Source organism: Callithrix jacchus, chromosome 1 (assembly GCF_049354715.1).
Source record: "Callithrix jacchus isolate 240 chromosome 1, calJac240_pri, whole genome shotgun sequence".
Classification (NCBI taxonomy): Eukaryota; Metazoa; Chordata; class Mammalia; order Primates; family Cebidae; genus Callithrix; species Callithrix jacchus.
Genome location: NC_133502.1, coordinates 32,844,924 through 32,865,989, shown reverse-complemented (window position 1 = coordinate 32,865,989; position 21,066 = coordinate 32,844,924).

Genomic DNA, 21,066 nt, shown 5'->3' with positions numbered 1-21,066 from the left:
GACTGAATAACTTGCTCTTGTTTGAATAAATAAGGAAAATACTGAATTCATTCTTCTTTTTGTGTTAATTTCCCCTAAGAACCATTTTATCTGTAACTTCTGATGAGTTAGATAATGCTCAAAAATGTGTTAGCTAAGTAGTTTTCCTGAGTGCAAATAACTCTGGTGCCCTGATATAAGACACCACTATTGGTTGGTTCACAATAAAATTTCTAACAAGTAATTTTTAGCTATAACATTTCCAAAACAGATAGTGCCCAAAGTATCATCCTGTGCAATTTCTCATTAGCCAGCACATATTTCTTTTTACTTTCTCACCTGAATACATTACACCAAACATCAATAAAGACATCCACACTAATAAGAATGTCACCCACAGTTCTAGATCCTTTCTATAACTGTATAAAAGAATTTATACATACACAAACTAGGTTTAAGCCTATATTACATATAACATTTTTAAATAATTAAAAAGAATTTGAAAGTCCAGTTAAAATAATTCAGATCACTTTAGAAATAATCCAAGAGTTTTCATAGTTCCTCTAGTCATACTCATATCTCTAGAAATACAGGCTATTACAATGTTTTGAGAACTGATATAGTCCATAGACATGTTCTTAAATCAATTCAGTTACTGAAAGAGAGCTCATAGCTACTTTATATGAGTCAAGCCATGTCTTCTATCAGTACTCTGCCAAGTCGGTCTTTCTGGGTCTAGACTGAGTTGGGTTTCCCAGGTACATTGATGTGGATGGAATGAGACAGCCCAACTGAACAAACACAGCATCTATAGAGACTGGGACATTTAGTCTTAAAACAGAAGCCCCATTTGTGTGTTCAGAGAAAGTCAATCCTGAAAAAAAATATGGAATAGAGCAATTGTAGAACATTTCAGCACAAGTGAAAAGGATCTTTTGTTTTTAACCTGAAAAACTTGACTTAATAGTTCTTTTCTATATACCACGAATGGGGTTGCTGCACTATTCATAAATATGCCATGTCAGCAAAATCACTCCAGAAAGGAGCATCTATTACCATTTACCACTTTTGTTTACCTCAACCTATAGAAGAAGGGATTGTATTGGTACTATAACAAATGTTCTTTTAATGCATTGTGAAAATTCAAAAAATACATATTTACTGAATAAATCACAGAAGGAGTCTTAAAATATTATTTAAAATCATACAAGATAACAATATATTACGGAGAAAGTTTATTCTAGAACGACAACAAAATTATTATGCATAGAGAACAGAAACTTGGGTTTCAAAGACCACGAGAATACCAATACCAATCTTAAGGATAAATAAATTGAAGAAAGCACTCCAATTTATTTCAAAGACCCATACAACAATTGCCTTCATTCCACTACAGACACTGTGAGGTCCTTTTAGTGAAATTGAAAGCCCAATAGAAAATAATCATACAAAATAAAATAGTTCTTTGCTATCTGCTAGCAGCTCAAGAAAACTATGTGTTTTAATTAACCAAATGCCTTGTTCTTTCAAATCCAGGTAAGTACATTAAGCCAATGTAATAAAAATTCAGATGGTTGTAAAATTATACCAATAGGGTCTATAAGCAAGGGCCTCAAAAAAGCTCTTTAAATGTAATTAGAAAACTAATAATGTACCCTCATGAGTGTTTTCTTCTATTTTCCTTTCTTTTTCTGTAATACAGCATGCCCTTCATTCTTATGCAGACAAACAGAATAATCCCTCTTCAAACATGCAGTTTTGAACCAGTCATATGAAATAGAGCAGTATAATTTTCATATAATTTATATCTACCTATTAAAGAACAGTTATCTGTGAACAGTATGGGAGGGGATGCATTCCCATTTAGATGACAATCACTCTGTACAGAAACATGAAAACCAGGGTGTTTGCCAATGGAAGGCATACAATAACAACAATTTTTTTTCTAATAAAATAATTCATCAAAAAAATGTTAAATTATCCAGAAAAATTCTGCCCTAATGAATACTCATAGCATTTCATGATTTTGTGTAATATATGACTCTGAGTCACCAGACTTTCCTTCCTTTATCTAGTATTTCTCAGGCTGAAAGCTGAAAGCCTGACTGCATTTTTAACTTGATAATTTACTCTCCTATAATAATATAGTAATAAAGCTTCTACTTGTAGACCCACCAACCAATATGCACAAGTATCTATGTTAGATCACATGTGCAGACACACAAAACAAACACACAATAAGTATAATCCAGAATATTTTAACAGGAAAGGGGAGATAAGCTGATCATATTTTCATTAATTCATTCAGAATAATCAAAAAGTCCAGGGACCTTGCCACGATGGCTGAGAGGAGGCAACACCAGTATGCAGCTCCCAGTGAATAAGATACAGAGGACTAGAGGACTTCCCAATTCCAAGCAAGGTGCCAGGTTCATTTCAGTGGGACTGGTAAGACTCTGAAAATAGCCCACAGAAGGAGTTGAAGCAGGGCAAGAGCTACCCAGGGAGGGAAAACCGAGACAGGTGAGGACACGTTCCCACCTGGAACATGCAGCTGGCTTGGAGGGTCAGGGAGACTTCACCCACTTGGTGCTCCGATTCATATCCTGTGCTTATCTCATCCCTCCTGCAATCCATGGTCCATGAGAGCCCCACCAGACTGAGGGCTACCGTGGATTGTCAATGCAAATCTGAGCAAAGGCTCCCACCTGGTGCCACAAGTTATCTGCTTGGACCTGGGTGAAAGTTTGGACCAATGCCAGCAGGATGGAACAACCCATTCCACAGAAAGAGGCAGAGTTGAAAGCAAGGAAACAGGGCATAATGCCTGGCAGACCCTACCCCCATAAAATTCAAACTGAAGCCTGTGTGCTAGAAAGCTTGGCAGTGAATACACCAGTTTGACCCCAACAGGGAAGATCAAGCTTGGGGAAGGAGAGACACCATTGGAAGGCAGGGCTAATCTCACCTGCAAACAAACTCCAGGGAAGCCCACCCATCCAGCAACCTGACTGAATCTGAGGCAGACCAGCAGCACCTCTACAGGTGAAAAAAAGATATAGCTCCAACCCCAACAGAAAGGACATCCACTCAGAGAATTCTCCCAAAATCACCAACTTCAAAGATCAAAGGGAGATAAATCTACAAAGATGGGAAGAAACCACCACAAAAAGGATGAAACCATCAAAGACCAGAGCACCTCTTCCCTTCCCAGGGATCACAACTCCTCACCATCAAGGGAACGAAACAAGACAGAAAATGAGTTTGATGAATTGACAGAAGCAGGCTTCAGAAGGTGGGTAATAATAAACTTCTCTGCCTTAAAATACCATGTTCTATCCCAAAGCAAAGAAACTAAGAACCTTCAAGAAAGGTTATGCTAAATGCTAACTAGAATGACCAGCTTAGAGAAGAACATAAATGACTTAATGGAGTTGAAAAACACAGCATGAGAACTTTGTGGGGCAAACACAAATTTCAACAGCCAAATCAATCAAGCAGAAGAAAGGATACCAGAGATAGAAGATCAAATCAATGAAATAAAATGAGAGGGCAAGATTAGAGAAAAAAGAGTGAAAAGAAACAAACAAAGCCTCCAAGAACTATGGGATTAAGTGAAAAGACCTAATCTACAGTTGATCGGTGTACCTGAATGTGATGAGGAGAATGAATCCAAGGTGGGAAACACTCTTTAGGATATTATCCAAGAGAACTTCCCCAACCTAACAAAGCACGCCAACATTCAAATCCAGGAAATACAGAGAACACCACAAAGATACTCCTCAGGAAGAGCAACCCCAAGGCACATAATCCTCAGATTCACCAGGGTTGAAATGAAGAAAAAAATCCTAATGGCAACTAGAGAGAAAGGTCGAATCACCCACAAAGGAAAGACCATCAGACACAGTGGATCTCTCTGCAGAAACCATACAGGTTAGAAGGGAATGAGGGCCAACATTCAAGATCCTTAAAGAAAAAAAACTATCAACACAGAATTTCATATCTGGCTGTACTAAGCTTCATAAGTGAAGAAGAAATAAAATCCTTTATGAATAAGAAATTGCTGAGAGATTTTGTCACTGCAAGACCTGCCTTAAGAGAGCTCCTGAAGGAAGTACTAAACGTGGAAAGGAACAACCAGTACCAGCCACTGCAAAAATGTACCAAATGGTAAAGGACAAAGATGCAATGAAGAAGCTGTGTCAAATAATGGGATAAACAACCAGCCAGTAACAAAATGGCAGGATCAAATTCAGACACAACAATTCTTTTTTTTTTTTTGAGACAGAGTTTCACTCTTGTTACCCAGGCTGGAGTGCAATGGCGCGATCTCAGCTCACCGCAACCTCCGCCTCTTGGGTTCAGGCAATTCTCCTGCCTCAGCCTCCTGAGTAGCTGGGACTACAGGCATGCGCCACCGTGCCCAGCTAATTTTTTGTATTTTTAGTAGAGACAGTGTTTCACCATGTTGACCAGGATGGTCTCAATCTCTTGACCTCGTGATCCACCTGCCTCCGCCTCCCAAAGTGCTGGGATTACAGGCATGAGCCAACACTCCCAGCCAGACATAACAATATTAATGTTGAATATAAATGGGCTAAATGCCCCAATTAAAAGACACAGACTGGCAAACTGGATAAAAAGTCAAGACCCATCAGTGTGCTTTATTCAGGAGACCCACCTCACGTGCAAAGACTCACATAGACTCAAAATAAAAGGATGGAAGAAGATTTACTAAGTAAATGGAGAGCAGAAAAAAGCAGGGGTAGCAGTCCTAGTCTCTGATAAAATGAACTTAAACCAAAAAAGATCAAAAGAGACAAAGAAGGGTAAAAGGCTTACCATTTTACATAATGGTAAAAGGCTCAATGCAACAAGAAGAGCTAACTTTCCTAAATATATATGCATCCAATGCAGGAGCACCAAGATACTTAAAGCAAGTTCTTAATACCTACAATGAGACTTAGACTCCCACACAATAATAGTGGGAGACTTTAACACTCCACTGATAATATTAGACAAATCAAGCAGACAGAAAGTCAACACGGGTATCCAGAAGTTGAATGCAGATCTGGACCAAGTGGACCTAATAGACATTTACAGAACACTTCACCCCAAATCCACAGAATATACATTCTTCTCAGCACTATATCACACCCACTCTAAAATTGGCCATGTAATTGGAAGTAAATCACTCCTCAGCAAATGCAAAAGAATGGAAATCATAACAAACAATCTCTCAGACCACAGTGCAATTAAATTAGAACTCAGGATTAAGAAAAGCACTCAGAACAGCACAATCACATGGAAACTGAACAGCTTGCTCCTGAATGATTAATGGATAAACAAGGAAATTAAGGCAGAAATAAAAATGTTCTTCGTAACCAGAAAGAATGAAGGCACAATGTACCAGAATATATGAGATACATTTAAAGCAGTGTCTAGAGGGAAATTTATAGCAATAAATGCCCACATGAGAAAAAAGGAAAGATCTAAAGTTGACACCCTATTGTCAAAATTGGAAGAGCTAGAGGAACAAGACCAAAAAACTCAAAAGCTAGCAGAAGACAAGAAATAACTAAGATCAGAGCAAAACTGAAGGAGATAGAGACACAAAAAATCCTTCAAAAAATTTATAAACCCAGGAGCTGGTTTTTTGAAAAGATCAACAAATTAGGCAGACCACTAGCTAGACTAATAAAAAAGAGAGAAGAATCAAATAGATGTAATAAAAAATGATAAAAGGGAGATCACCACCAATCCTCAAAAATTCAAACTACCATCAGAGATTACTACAAACAGCTCTATGCACATAAACCAGTAAATCTGGAAAAAAATGATAAATTCCTGGACACTTGCACACTCCCAATATACTAAGGCATAAAGAAGTTGAAACCCTGAATAGACCAATAACAAGGGCTGAAGTGGAGGCAGCAATTAATAGCCTACCAACCAAAAAATGTCCAGGTCCAGATGAGTTCACAGCCAAATTCTACCACATGTACAAAGAGACACTGGTACCATTCCTGTTGAAACTATTCCAAACAATACAAAAAGAGGGAGTCCTCCCCAACTCTTTCTATGAGACCAATATCATCCTGATACGAAAACCTGGCAGAGACACAACTAAAAAGGAAAACTACAGGCCTAAATCCATGATGAACATTGATGCAAAAATCTTCAATAAAATAATGGCTAACCGAATGCAACAGTGCATCAAAAAGCTTATCCACCATGACCAAGTAGGCTTCATCCAGGGGATGCAAGACTGGTTCAACATACGCAAATCTATAAATGTAATTCACCACACAAACAAACCCACCCCCCAAAAAAACATGGTTATCTCAATAGATGCAGAGAAGGCCTTCAACAAAATTCAACAGCCCTTTACACTAAAAACTCTCAATAAACTAGATATGGATGGAATGTATCTCAAAATAATAGAAGTTATTTATGACAAACCCACAGCCAAAATCATACTGAACAGGCAAAAGCTAGAAGCACTCCATTTAAAAACTGGCAGTAGACAAGGATGCCCTCTCTTACCACTCCTATTCAATATAGTATTGGAACTTCAAGCTAGAGCAATTAGGCAAGAAAAAGAAATAAAGGGCATTTAATTAGGAAAAGAAGAAGTCAAATTGTCTCTATTTGTAGACAACATGATCATATATTTAGAAGACCCCATTTTTTCAGCCCAAAACTTCTTCAATCTGATATGCAACTTCAGCAGTATTAGGATACAAAAATCAGTGTGCAGAAATCACAAGCATTCCTATACACCAATAACAGACAAACAGAGAGCTAAATCATAAGCAAACTCCCATTTACAATTGCTACAAAGAGAGTAAAATACCAAGGAATACAACTAACAAAGGATGTAAAAGATCTCTTCAAGGAGAACTACAAACCACTGATCAAGGAAATAAGAGGGAATACAAACAGATGTAAAAACATACCATGCTCATGGTTAGGAAGAATCAATATTGTGAAAATGGCCATACTACCCAAACTAATTTGTAGATTCAATGTGATCCCTATCAAGCTACCATTGACCTTCTTCACAGAACTGGAAAAAAGCACTTTAAACTTCATGTGGAACCAAAAGAGAGCCCACATACCTTAGAAATCCTAAGCAAAAGAAAGAATGCTGGAGGCATCATGCTACCTGACTTCAGACTAGATTATAAGGCTACAGTAATCAAAACAGCATGGTACTGACACCAAAACAGAAATATAGATCAATGGAACAGAATAGAGACCTTAGAAACAATGCCACACATCTACAACCATCTGATCTTTGACCAATCTGACAAAAACAAGCAATGGGGAAAGGATTTCCTGTTTAATAAATGGTGTTGGGAAAACTTGCCAGCCATATGCAGGAAGCTAAAACTGGACCCCTTCCTGTCACCTTATACAAAAATTAACTCCAGATGGATTAAGGATATAAACATAAGACCTTACATTATAAAAACCCTAGAAAAAAACCTAGGCAAAACCATTTAGGACATAGGCATAAGAAAGGACTTCATGACTAAAACACCAAAAAAGATGACAACAAAAGCCAAAATAGACAAATGGGATCTAATTAAGAGCTTCTGCACAGCAAAAGAAACAATCATTAGAGTGAACCAGAAACCAACAGAATGAGAAAAAAATTTTGCAATCTACCCATCTTACAAAGGGCTAATATCTAGAACCTACAAAGAACTAAAGCAGATTTACAGGAACAAAACAAACAAAACCATTCAAAAGTGGTCAAAGGAAATGAACAGACACTTTCAAAAGAAGACAAATATGCGGCCAACAAACTTAATGAAAAATGCTCATCATCACTGGTCATTAGAGAGATGCAAATCAAAACCACATTGAGATACCATCTCATGCCAGTTGGAATGGTGATCATTAAAAAAACTGGAGACAACAGATGCTAGAGAGGATGTGGAGAAAAAGGAACACTTTTACACTGTTGGTGGGAGTGTAAATTAGTTTAACCTTTGTGGAAGACAGTGTGGTGATTCCTCAAGGATATAGAAATAGAAATTCCATTTGACCCAGCAATCTTATTACTGGGTATATACCCAAAGGATTATAAATCATTCTGTTATAGAGACATATGCACATGTATGTTCATTGCAGCACTGTTTAAGATAGCAAAGACCTGGAACCAATCCAAATGCCCATCAAAAACCACGTTTTCACTCATAGGCAGGTGATGAACGATGAGAACACTTGGGCATAAGGAAGAGAACACCACACACTATGCTAGGTGTGTGTGGGAGGGGAGGGGAGGGGATGGGAGGGATGGGGGGATGGGGAGGATGGGAAGGGATATCACCAGGAGAAATGCCTGCTGTAGACAATGGGGGTGGGGATGAAGATAGCAAAGCACAATGGCACATATGTACCCATGCAACAATCCTACAGGATGCATGATGTGCACATGTACCCCAAAGCCCTTAGTACAATTAAAAATAAATAAATAAAAGAAAGTCCATAGTGAGCCATACAAATATTTGTGGCAGCATTTCTGTCAGAGATTTCAAGAAGTGCAAAGGTCCTGATCATATGTGTTGTTATGACACTTATCAAGGTGGTCAGTGAATCTGGAAAGACCTAAGCAAGTAGGAACCTGGTAGAAGATGATCCCATCTGTATAACTAGTTCATTTGGATTTTACTCTGACAGCAATGGGAAGGCATTGGTGCTTCTTGAGCAGAAAGAGTAAATTACATGATGTGTTTTGAAGAAAACTATTCTGGATGTTCTGTGAGAAAAGTTCATTCTCTCTCTCTCTCGATATAGCTTAATATATAAATACATATGTATATGCTTATATATGTGTGTGTATAGTATTTTTTTCTAAAAATAATACATAGCTAGTGGGTGTTACAGTATATAAAATTTTGGTATTAGTGCTTTTAAATAGGAAAGAAAGTATTAAAACCCACACCTTATTAGTAGAATGATAGCATTTCAATATGCTATGAAAATATATCAGATAAAACCACTTAAAGAAATTATTATATTTTTATTAAGGTACTATGTTAGTTAACATTTAAATTTTAGCTTATTTTAGTAGTTAACATAAGATTAGTATCAAGTGGTCCATTTTAAAAGATGAATATTATCAATGTCATAAAAATACAAGTCTTTAGAATATTATAAACACTAGTTACATCAGATAAATAGATGAATGAAAAAATGAGTAAATGAATGAACAAATTAACATGTAAACAAATGGATTAATAAATAATTTGTGGTATATGTTTATTTGCTATAAGTATGTTGTCATATAGATAAACACATGACGCATTATGTGGTGACTTATTTAAGTATTGTGAGCAATTAGGCTAAAAGAATAATTTGTCTAATTTACATGCATTTACTCTTAGAGCTTAGGAGAGTCTAAATACCAAGGCAGAAAACAATTAGCATGCAAAACTTATGTGCAGAGTCAATATTTACTGCAGAACACAAATTGACTCACATTTTAGACCAAGAAATTCTCCCACAAAGTGTTGTTTACAAGTTTTCACTTTAATGCATCTGGATAAACTGGCATATGATTTCAAAGACTTTACTATGACATAAGTCTGAAAAGCACTTTACTTACTATTTTAATTGAGCAATATGAATGTCTTGATCCATTTGGCTGTGTTTAAAATATTATAAACTGGGTAGATTAGAAACAACAGAAATTTATTTATCATAGTTCTGGAATGGGAAGTCCAGGATAAAAACCACAGCAAATTCAGGGTCTGGTGATGGTTCCCTTACTGGTTCATAGATGGAAGCTTCTTATGTGTCCTCAAGTAATTGAAAGAAAAACTCTGGTCGCTTCAGCCTCTTATAAGTGCACTAATCACATTCATGAGGGTTCCACTCTCATGATGTAATCATCTTTTAAAGCTCACCCACTCCTAAAACCATCACAATGTGGATTAGCTAAACCATATAAATTTAGGGGAGACTCAAATATTCAGACTATAGCCATGGACAAGTAAATTTTACTTTTTATTTACTTTTGGTCAAATATCCATTTGGTAATATCTGAATACAACTATTCAGTCTTCACCTTCTAATTTTCTTCCCTTTATACATATCATCCAGAAAATATTAAGATTAAATTAAATATCTATAAGTCATAAAAATAGATTTTTCAAAATGGAACTCATGCAGTTATTATTAAATACAGAAATATTTCTTTTTTATCAACTTACAAATTATTATTATTACGTCACCTTAGCACTTAAATATATTTCTTTGCTTAAGTATCTGTCACTATATACTATATTGTAAACATATAAAAGAAAATGCTATTTTTTTGCGTTTATATCTTCTATGTTTTCAAATTCCCTTACCTATGTTAGTAGCTTCACAGTTTTAACACTTTTAACATATAATTTATAAGCCATAAAAATAACCTCCTTCAAATGTATACCATAATGAATTTTAGTATACTTACAGAGTAGTAAAACTATCACCACAATCTAATTTTGAAACATTTTCATAATCCTAAAAAAATAGCTTGTGCCCACTTTCAGTCACTCTCTATTTCTACCTCCAGTCCTAGGAAAACACTAGTTTATTTTCTCCTCTCAGCATTGGCTTTTCTGGGATATTTCATAAAAATGAAATAATACTATATGTGCTTTTTGAGTATCTTTGTTTCATGAGCAAAATGTTTTTGAAGTTCATCCACGTTGTCATATATATCAGTTCTTCATTCCTTTCTACTGCCAAATGATATTTCATAGCATGAATATGCCACATTTTGTTCATTCATCAGATGATAAATATTTAGCTTGCTTCCCCTTTTGGCTATTATAAATCATGTTGCTATAAACATTATTGTACAAATGTGTATGGATGTATGCATTTTCTTGGAGAGATATACAGGAGTGGACTTGCAGTCATATGGTAAGCCTATTTTTAACTAATTAAGAAACTGCCATAGTGGTTTAAAAATGGCTTTACTATTCTATTTTTCCACTAGCAATATTTGAACCTTCCAATTTTATGCATCTTTGTCAATCCTTGTTAAAGTCTGTCTGCTTCTTATAAAACCCTCAGCAAAGTAGGAACAGGAGTGGTCTTCTTCAAACTTATTACGAACATCTATAAAAAGTATGCCAGTGACATCACACTTAAACATGAAAAATTGAATTATTTTATCATAGTATCAGAAACATGGCAAGAATATCCTCTTCCACTACTTCTATTCATGATTCACTAGAAATACTGTCTAGTAGTGCAATAAATGAAAAACAAGAGGCGTCAAGGCATACAAACTCTAAAGGAAGAAGTGAATGTCTTTGATTAGATGACATATCATTTTTATAGAAAATCAAATACAATATTTTAAAAAGTTAAAATAAAAAATGAGTTCAGCAAATTAGCAGGATAAATTCAAAATTCAAAAATTAATTGCATTTCTATAAGCTGTCAGGGAAGAATTCAATACTAGAATTTCAAAAAATAGATTTGCAATCAAATCAAAAATATAAAATACTCAGATAAATCTGACAAAAATTTTACAAAAATCTGATGTACAAAAATTTTAGTCCAAAAACCACAAAACATTGCTGAAAACATTGACATAAATAATGTAAAAGATATACTGTTCCCATAATCAAAAGATTCCATATTGTTAACATATCAATTTTTCTCAAACTAATTTATAGATTTAAGGCCACTTCAATAAAAATTACAGAGAATTTTTGTTTGTAGAGATTAAAGAACTAATTTAAAGACTTCAAAATTCCTATAAAATATACAGAATAGAATATAAAACAATCAAAACAACTTTGAAAAAAAAGGTGTTGGGAAAGTGACTGTGTTATTGAAGACAATTTTAAAGCTGCAATAATAATCAAAATGATGTGGTATTGGCATATACAGATGATGATTACTTTTGTGTGTCAGCTTGACTGGGTAAAGTGATACCAAGATAACTTGTAGAATGTTATTTCTAGGTGTGTCTATTTTTGATGTTTCCAGAATAGATTAGTATTTGAGTCAGCGGACAAAGTAAAGAAGATCAACCCTCACCACTGTGGGCTCCCCTGAATAGAACCAAAAGCGGGAGGAAATGTGAATCCACTGTCTCTTCTTTAACTGAGACATCCACCTTCTCCTGCCCTTGAGTATCTCTAGCTCCTGGTTCTCAAGCCTTCAAGCTTGGATTGAATTATACCACTGGCTTTTCCAGTGCTCCAAGTTGAGAAAGGCTTATTCTGGAACCACTGAGCCTCATTCATAATCACATTCACCACTTCCCATGTGAGATGTTGATTACTATTTGAGGAAGTCTGTTCTGCAGATCTTGACTTAGTGACAGATAAATGAAAAACACTTACACACCAGAGTACAGTGAATTTGAGTGGGCTAGGAGGTCGTTAGCTGCTCTTGGAGATTGCAGCTAACCAACGACTTCCTCTTTTCTTTGCATTTATTCAAAGTAGATTTAATAACAAAGATTCTAAATCAATGCACTTGTGGATAATTAACATAGTTAAAAGAGTGCTTTTATGAATGATAAAAGGTTTTGTTTTCAGGGCTAGAATAAACACTATTAAAACTCATGACAAGTCTCCTCTTATATATTATACATATCTTTTTGGTTCTGTTTCTCTGGAGAACCCTAACTATTACATAAATGGGGATGAGTAGGATGTTTTAATTGGGGGTAAGGAGACCTTTTTCACTAACAAAAAAACTGAGCAAACAAAAAAATCTCATCAGAATTTAGGGGCTCAGTGTCCCCAGTTTCATTCTTTCCATACACCTCCACCTCAACTTACAGGATCTTGTTGTTTCCCAGTCAATGCCCTCACTTTAACAGAAAGTGATCCCCTAACACATCCCTAGAGGATGAGAGTTTAACTTCCATAATAATTCAGTCAATCACTGTATGAGATAAATGCGTATCTTTTTGCGTCCTTTGGAGAGGCTAATCAGAAATGTAAAAGAATGCAACCATTTGTCGTATCTACCTATGACTTGGAAGCCCCTCCCCACTTTAAGTTGTCCCACCTTTCTGGACTGAACTAATGTTCATCTTACATATGTTGATTGATGTCTTATGTTTCCCTAATGTGTGCAAAACCAAACTGTGTTCTGACCACCTTGGGCACATGTCAGGACCTGCTGAAGCTATGTCACGGGCACACTTCTTCAACCTTGGCAAAATAAACATTTCTAAATTAACTGAGAACTCTCTCAGATACTCAGGTTCACATTTTGGTAACCACCAAGAGATTCTGAATAAAATTGCCCCTGACCTTTTCAAATCTTCTATTGGTGCTTGATACAAACATGAGCTAACTTTATGGCCCAAACCAATAGAACAGTTTGCTGAGGTCTGGGAACATGCCCCCTAGAGAATCCCCAGATTTGGTAGAGATTTAAAGTTTGTTTTGCTATACAACCCCCCCCACTGTTTATTTTTATTTTTATTTTAAGTTTTGCTTACTTCCAACAAGGAAGGCAAGATTTCCTGCTTCCCTGATGATGGAAGGCAGGAAACTTCTTCACGAAATTTGAGCTCGCTCCCAGCAAGGAAGATGAGTCTAAGTTTTTTCCTGCCTCTAGGATGGTAGATAACAGTCTTCAGTCTGAGACCCACCCCAAGGGTAAGTAGCTGAATTGAGGTTTTGTCTTGGCTAAAGACCAGCTTGTCCTAATTTCTTCTTACCATTAGAGCACTCAGTGATCATACTGTTAGGATTTTATTTGTTGTTTTTTTCTAGTCTTTCCCATTACATTTGACCAACTTTACCTGACTTGATTATATCTGAATGACAATTCCAAATTATGGGTTAACAGTGCCTTTCTAATTTTGTTAAAATTCCTTGTAGATGCAAAAGAGAAAAAACAAAAACAAAAAGCAAGCACTTGGTTTCTGTGTTTCCTTTCAATCTTAAAAGTCAAATGTTCTTTCATTTACTTTTCTTACAACCAATAACTTCTTCCCCCTTTGCCATATGCAGTACCATAACATCTAGAAAAGGCTCTACTGACTTGAACCCCTTTAAAGAATTAAGAAAAGAGGCACCACTCACCTTTTTAGGGGCGTCGTGTTTCTTTGTGGATTTGCAAGGGTCATGGGAAAATTCTTCATACGTCTAAAGCCTGTTATCCTGTATTGCATGACCTGGCTTCTTTGGCTTTGGGGTACGAGAGACGACCTTGTACTGTGAGAGGACCTCTCCTTTGGAGAGGCTAATCCAAAACTCAAAAGAATGCAACCATTTGTCTCTTATCTATCTATGACCTGGAAGCCTTCCCTTTGCTTCGAGTTGTCCAAACTGTCTGGATCGAACCAATGTTTATCTTACATATATTGATTGATGTCTCATATTTCCCTAAAATGTATGAAACCAAACTGTGCTCTGTCCACCTTGGGCACGTGTTATTAGGACCTCCTGAGGCTGTGTCAGGGGCGTGCATCCTCAACCTTGGCAAAATAAACATTCTAAATTAACTGAGACCTGTTGCAGATATTCAAGGTTCACAAAACTCTTACGTGATTTACATAGTACATATTGAAAATTCACATCCCTGAGCTCATTCTTTTCTCTCACCACTTGGTCGTGTGACATTTGGAACAATCAACCAATGTCATTATATTTCTTAGTTTTCCCAAAATATATGAATGTATATACAGAGAGTTACTTAGCTTCTAACCTCTTGTAAGAGATTCATTAGGAGTACAATGCAAATATTTTGTGTATCTCTATAAGCAGTTTACACCAGGGGTTATCGGTGTTGTCTTTCCTAGTGGAAATAGAATTTTGTAGTGTCTTAAAATTTAATCAGATTAGAAAGCCAACTGCAGAAGCCCCAAAGCCAATGCTAAAACTTATCTTTAAAGTTCTAATCCATCTGAGCACAGGGGCTCACATCTGTAGTCCTGGCATTTTGGTAGGTTGAGTCATGGGATACCTTGAGCTCAGAAATTCAAGGCTAGCCTGGATAACATAGAGAAACCAAGTCTCTAAAAAAATACAGAAATTAGCCAGGCATGGTGGTGTGGGCCTGTAGACCCAGCTACTGGGTTGGTGTTGGGGGATGTGGAGGTGAGAAAATCACTTGAACCTGGGAGGCCAGTGCTGCGGTGAGCTGTGTTCATGTCACTGCACTTCAGTCTGGGCGACAGAGCATGACCAAGACTCTGTCTCAAAAAACAAACAAACAAATAAATGTAAAAAAAAAAAAATTAAGTTCTGCACCTCTGGAACAACTTCTGGTAGCAATAGTTGTAGTCAGAATTCTCCAGAGAAGCATACTTAGTAGAATATATATAGACTTTCAAATGAAGGTACAGAAGCAATTGAAAGGAGAAAGAATAGTCTTTTCAAATATACCACTAGAAAACTTAGGAAGCCATATCAAATAAAAACAAAGAAAGAAAACAAAGTATCTCTATTTCTTGTAATATATAAATACTAATTCAAATGAAGTAGATATCTCATTGTGAAACCTTAAACTATAAAACTTCTAGAAGAAAGAATAGGAGACAATTTTTGTTACAGGTAAAAAATGATTTCTTAAGTAAAAATCCAAAATAGGCAAGCTCTAAAAACAAAATTGATAAGCTGGACTTCACCAAAGTTAAGAACTGATGTTCTCTGAAAGACATTTTTAAGATGGTGTAAAGACAAACCATTGACCTTTAAAAAAATTACAAATTACTAATCAGATAATATGGTTCGACTGTGTCCTTACCAAAATCTCATCTTGAATTGTAACTCCAGAATTCCCAGGTGTTGTGCCAGGGATTTAATGGGAGATAAAGAATCATGGGAGCATTTTCCCCTATACTGCTCTCATGGTAGTAAATAAGTCTCATGAGATCTGATGGTTTTATAAAGGGAAACCCCTTTCATTTGGCTCTCATTTTCTCTCTTTTCTGCCTCCATGTAAGATATGCCTTTTGATTTCCACTATGATTTCAGGTTTTCACTAGCCACATGGAACTGTGCATCCAATAAACCTCTATTTCTGTATAAATTATCCAGTCTCAGGTGTGTCTTCATCAATAGGGTGAAAACAGACTAATACATCTAATATGTACTTTTACTCAGGATATACAAATTATTATAAATCAATAATGAGAAATAGACAACAAACTAGAATGTCAGTGAAAGTAGAACCAAAAAAAAAAAGTGAACATGTGTTACTGAATAGGAAATATAGGTGGCAAGAAATGTGTTAATAACAGGTTGCATTAAAACTTTTAACAATTTGAACCAAAGACAAAAACCACATGATTATCTCAATAGATGCAGAGAAGGCCTTCAACAAAATTCAACAGCACTTTATGCTAAAAAAATTCAATAAAGTAGGTATTGACGGAACGTATCTCAAAATAGTGAAAGCTTTTTATGACAGACTCACAGCCAATATCATTGAATGGACAAAAACTGGAAGCACTCCCTTTGAAATCTGGCACTAGAAAAGGATGTCCTCTCTCACCACTCCTATTCAATATAGTTTTTGAAGTTCTAGCCAGAGAAATCAGGCAAGAAAAATAAACAAAGTGTATTCAATTAGGAAAGGAAGAAGTCAAATTTTCACTATTTGCAGAGGACATGATTTCATATGCGGAAAATCCCATCATCCCAGCCCAAAATCTCCTGAAACTGGTAAGTAAATTCAGGAAAGTCTCAGGATACAAAATCAATGTGCAAAAATCACAAGTGTTCCTATATAGCAAAAACAGACTAACAGACAGCCAAATCAAGAATGAATTGCTATTCACAATTGCTACAAACAGAATAAAATACCTAGGAATACAACTAACAAAGGATGTAAAGCACCATTTCAAGGAAAACTACAAAGCACTGCTCAAGGAGATAAGAGAGGACACAACAGATGGAAAAACTTTCCATGCTTGTGGTTAGGAAGAATCAATATTGTGAAAATGGCCATACGGCAAAAGTAATTTATAGATTCAATGCTTTCCCCATCAATCTATCTATGACCCTCTTCACAGAACAGGACAAAACCACCTTAAACTTCATATGGAACCAAAAGAGAGCCCACATAGCCAAGACAATTCTAAGCAAAAAGAACAAAGCTGGAGGCATTACACTACCTGATCTCAAACTATACTATAAGGCTACAGTAATCAAAAGAGCATGGCACTTGTACCAAAACAGAGACATAGACCAATGATACACAACAGAGGCCTCAGAGGCAATGCCACATATCTACAACCATCTGATCTTTGACAAACCTGACAAAAACAAGCAATGGGGAAATGATTCCCTGTTTAATAAATGGTGTTGGGAAAACTGGCTAACAATGTGCAGAAAGCAGAAACTTGACCCCTTCCTGACACCTTACCCTAAAATTAACTCCAGATGGATTAAATACTTAAACATAAGACCTAACACCATAAAAACCCTAGAAGAAAACCTAGGCAAAACCATTTAGGACATAGGCATAGGTAAGGACTTTATGACTAAAACACCAAAAGCATTGGCAACAAAAGCCAAAATAGACAAATGGGATCTAATTAAACTCCAGGGCTTCTATACAGCAACAGATACAATCATTAGAGTGAACCGGCAACAAACAGAATGGGAAAAAATGTTTGCAGTTTACTCATCTGACAAAGGGCTAATATGCAGAATCTACAAAGAACTAAAACAGATTTACAAGAAAAAAACAAGCACTGGGGTCTGTTGTGGGAGGATTGTGGGAGGGACAACATGGGGTAGGGAGTTGGGGAGGATAACATGGGAGAAATGCCAGATACCTGTGACAGAAGGATGGAGGCAGCAAACTACATTGCCATGTATGTACCCATGCAACAGTCCTGCATGTTCTGCACAAGTAATCCAGAACCTAAAGTGCAATTATTTATATATATATAATTATATATTTATATATATTTATATGTATAATTATATATTTATATATATTTATATGTATAATTATATATTTATATATAATTATATATATGTAGATAATTATATATATATAATTATATATATGTAGATAATATATATATATAATTTAGACTAAAACAGGTATCTTTGATGAATTTGTCAATTTCTTGTTCTTCAATTTAATAATGTTATGTATTAATGAATATTAGCAATATCAGAGTAAGAACCAACCTTATATAACTGACATAAAAATAATGTATATTTTACCTTATTGGTTTTTTTTCTAATGTCTCTCTCATTGCTAAAGACCGAATTGCCAAGCACTGTTGTAATAAAAATCAAAGCCTCAGAATTGGGATGAAAATATGTTTAGTTTCTTACAAAACAGGCAATACTTCTGAGTAGCAAATCTAGGAAGAAAAATATAATAATCTATTATGTACAATTAGCCTAGTTCCTTGTGAACATTAATATTATTTTCTCATTTCTCTGAATAGGTCATTATTTTAAGGTTAATAATTTTTAAATTCCCAAGAATACCATAGAAATTGATTTTTTTTTGAAAGAAAATGATTTTTGTATGATAATTGTACTCCTGTCAGGTCTAATTTACTTTTAAAAAATGAATTGATTATTCAGTGTATATAGTAGGTCCTATTTAAGATACTAATTCTATTATAAAAGGAAACTTCACCAATGCCTTGTATTCTCAATGCTCTGTAGTCATTTCAGAAGTTTTTCTTGTTAGTTTGTAAATTTTTCTTAATAGAGCAGTCTCTATTAGTTCTGTTTACCAATAACTAGCTTTAATTGAATTATTTGATTCTAAAACATCTCATGAAAATAAAATCCAGCTATGTTAAATGGGAAATAGAGCAAATTACATTGTGTTCAAAATCAATTACATGGAAATATAATAGTAATTGGACCCACATTTGTTACAACACTCAGGTCAGAGCAGAAAAGCATCTGAGAGTCACTCAACATAACACAGCTTTCAACATAATTTCAGTGATTTTTACTTCAAGCTTTATTCAGACACACAAAGAGTACTTGAAGCCTCTTAAAACTTATAATGTATTCTATTATGTGTGATTTCAGCAGGACAATCATTTTATAAAACAAAGATAACAATAAACTGTTATCCTTAAAATTATATTCTCATGTTTGTGTTAATCCCATTATATTTTAGCAGACTTCTGCAGGAAAAAAAAATGTAGGTGTAAATTTTGTTGTATATGTTTCACTGTGATATGCAAATGTATTTGTAACAATTTAGGTATAGCTAGCAGGCTCTTGAATCTCTGCACTGAATTCCTTCGTAATTCTACAAAATTGTACTTGACATATTTCAAATGCTTAGTGAGTAGACGCAGCGACTCCATTTCACTTTTTGGCTGTGTTCCTACCCAAATCTCATTTTGAATTGTAATTCCCATACTCCCTACATGTCATGGATGGGACTATGTGGGAGGTAACTGAATCATGCAGCAGTTACCTCCCTCCATGCTGTTCTCATGATAGTGATTGATTTCTCACGAGATCTGATGGTTTTAGGAGGGTCTTTTCCCCTTTTTGATCAGCACTTCTCCTTGCTGTTAAAAAGAAGGACATGTTTGCTTTCCCTTCTGCCATGAAAATATCTTTCCTGAGGCCTCCCCAGCCATAGTGAGTCAATTAAACTTCTTTCCTTTATAAATTCCTCAGTCTCTTGTATGTATTTATCAGTAGAGTGAGAAAGGACTAATACACCATCCTGGATGGCATTTTGCTTATAACTTAATGCTTCATTTTGAATGACTGAATATAAGTCCACAATTTTAACCATATTTTCTTAGTATTTTGTGTCTCCCTAGCCATCTACTTATATTTTTTAAAGCAAAGATCATATTAAGTCATAGTAAATTGTTAGTAAGGTATATGGATTATATTTAATAAATGTTCAAATGAATACATGGATTTTATTTAGATTATTAACTTCTAAAAATTCACAAGTATATTAAAAGAAACAAAAATATTGAAGAATTATTATTTTCAATATAAGGTATCCTACTATTGAGTATTGAAGAACTATAATTGCTAATGTAAGGTATCCTAATATTGAGTATGTGTAGAAATAAATACTGGCAGTAAATTCCATTTGACACACTTAATTTTCTAGAATATTACATTTGATAACATCAATATTTCATGAAAGATCACTATATAGCATAGTAAACTTGGAACTAAAGAATGTAAAACTATTCTTTCTTGAATACACAATCAAGACATCATCAAGTAAATAAGAGTTATTTACCCTATTTATTTTAGACGGAAGGTTTATATCCTCCCCCAAATCCATTTATTAAAGTCCAAACCCCCAATGTGATGGTGACTGGAGATGGGGCCTTTGAGAATTAACTATGTTTAGATGAGGTGATGATGATGGGGGCCCCCATAATGGGATTAACTTCTTTATAAGAAGAAGAGTAGATACCAGAGCTCTCCCTCGATGACGTATGAGGACACAGGATGAGGTCGGCCATATACATGCCAGAAAGACCTCACCTGAACCCAACTATGCTGACACCCTGACCTCAGACTTCCAGCCACCAGAACTAAGAAATAAAATCTGTTTTTTAAGTCAACTCTTCTATAGTAATAGCAGCCCAAGCTTACCTCAATCTCTAAAAATAAGTTTATTTTTCTTTAAAGTGGATATAATATCTATATTCCCTTCTTGACTTGCAGGGATTATGTTGAACTATCAAATTATCTCATTGTGGTTATGATTTGCATTTTTCTGATAATTAAGGATACTGAGCGTATTTTTCTTATATCTGTTGGAAATTTGCATGTCTTCTTTTGAGAAATGTCTGTTTAGATCTTTTGCACATTTCAACATCAGATTACTGGTTTCGTTGCTATTGAGTTGTGTTTCTTATATATTCTGGAAATTAACCCATTGTCAGATGCATAGTTAGCATGTACTTTCACACATTCTTTAGGTTGTATCTTCATTTTGTTGATTTTGACATTCAGAAGCTTTTTAGCTTGATGTAATCCCATTTGTCTATTTTTGCTTTTGTGCCCTGTGCTGTTAAGGCCTTATTTAAAAAATCCTCACTTCATTTCAGTTAGAATGGCTAACATTAAAAAAAGACAAAAGATAAAAAATGCTGATAAGAATACAGAAAAAAAA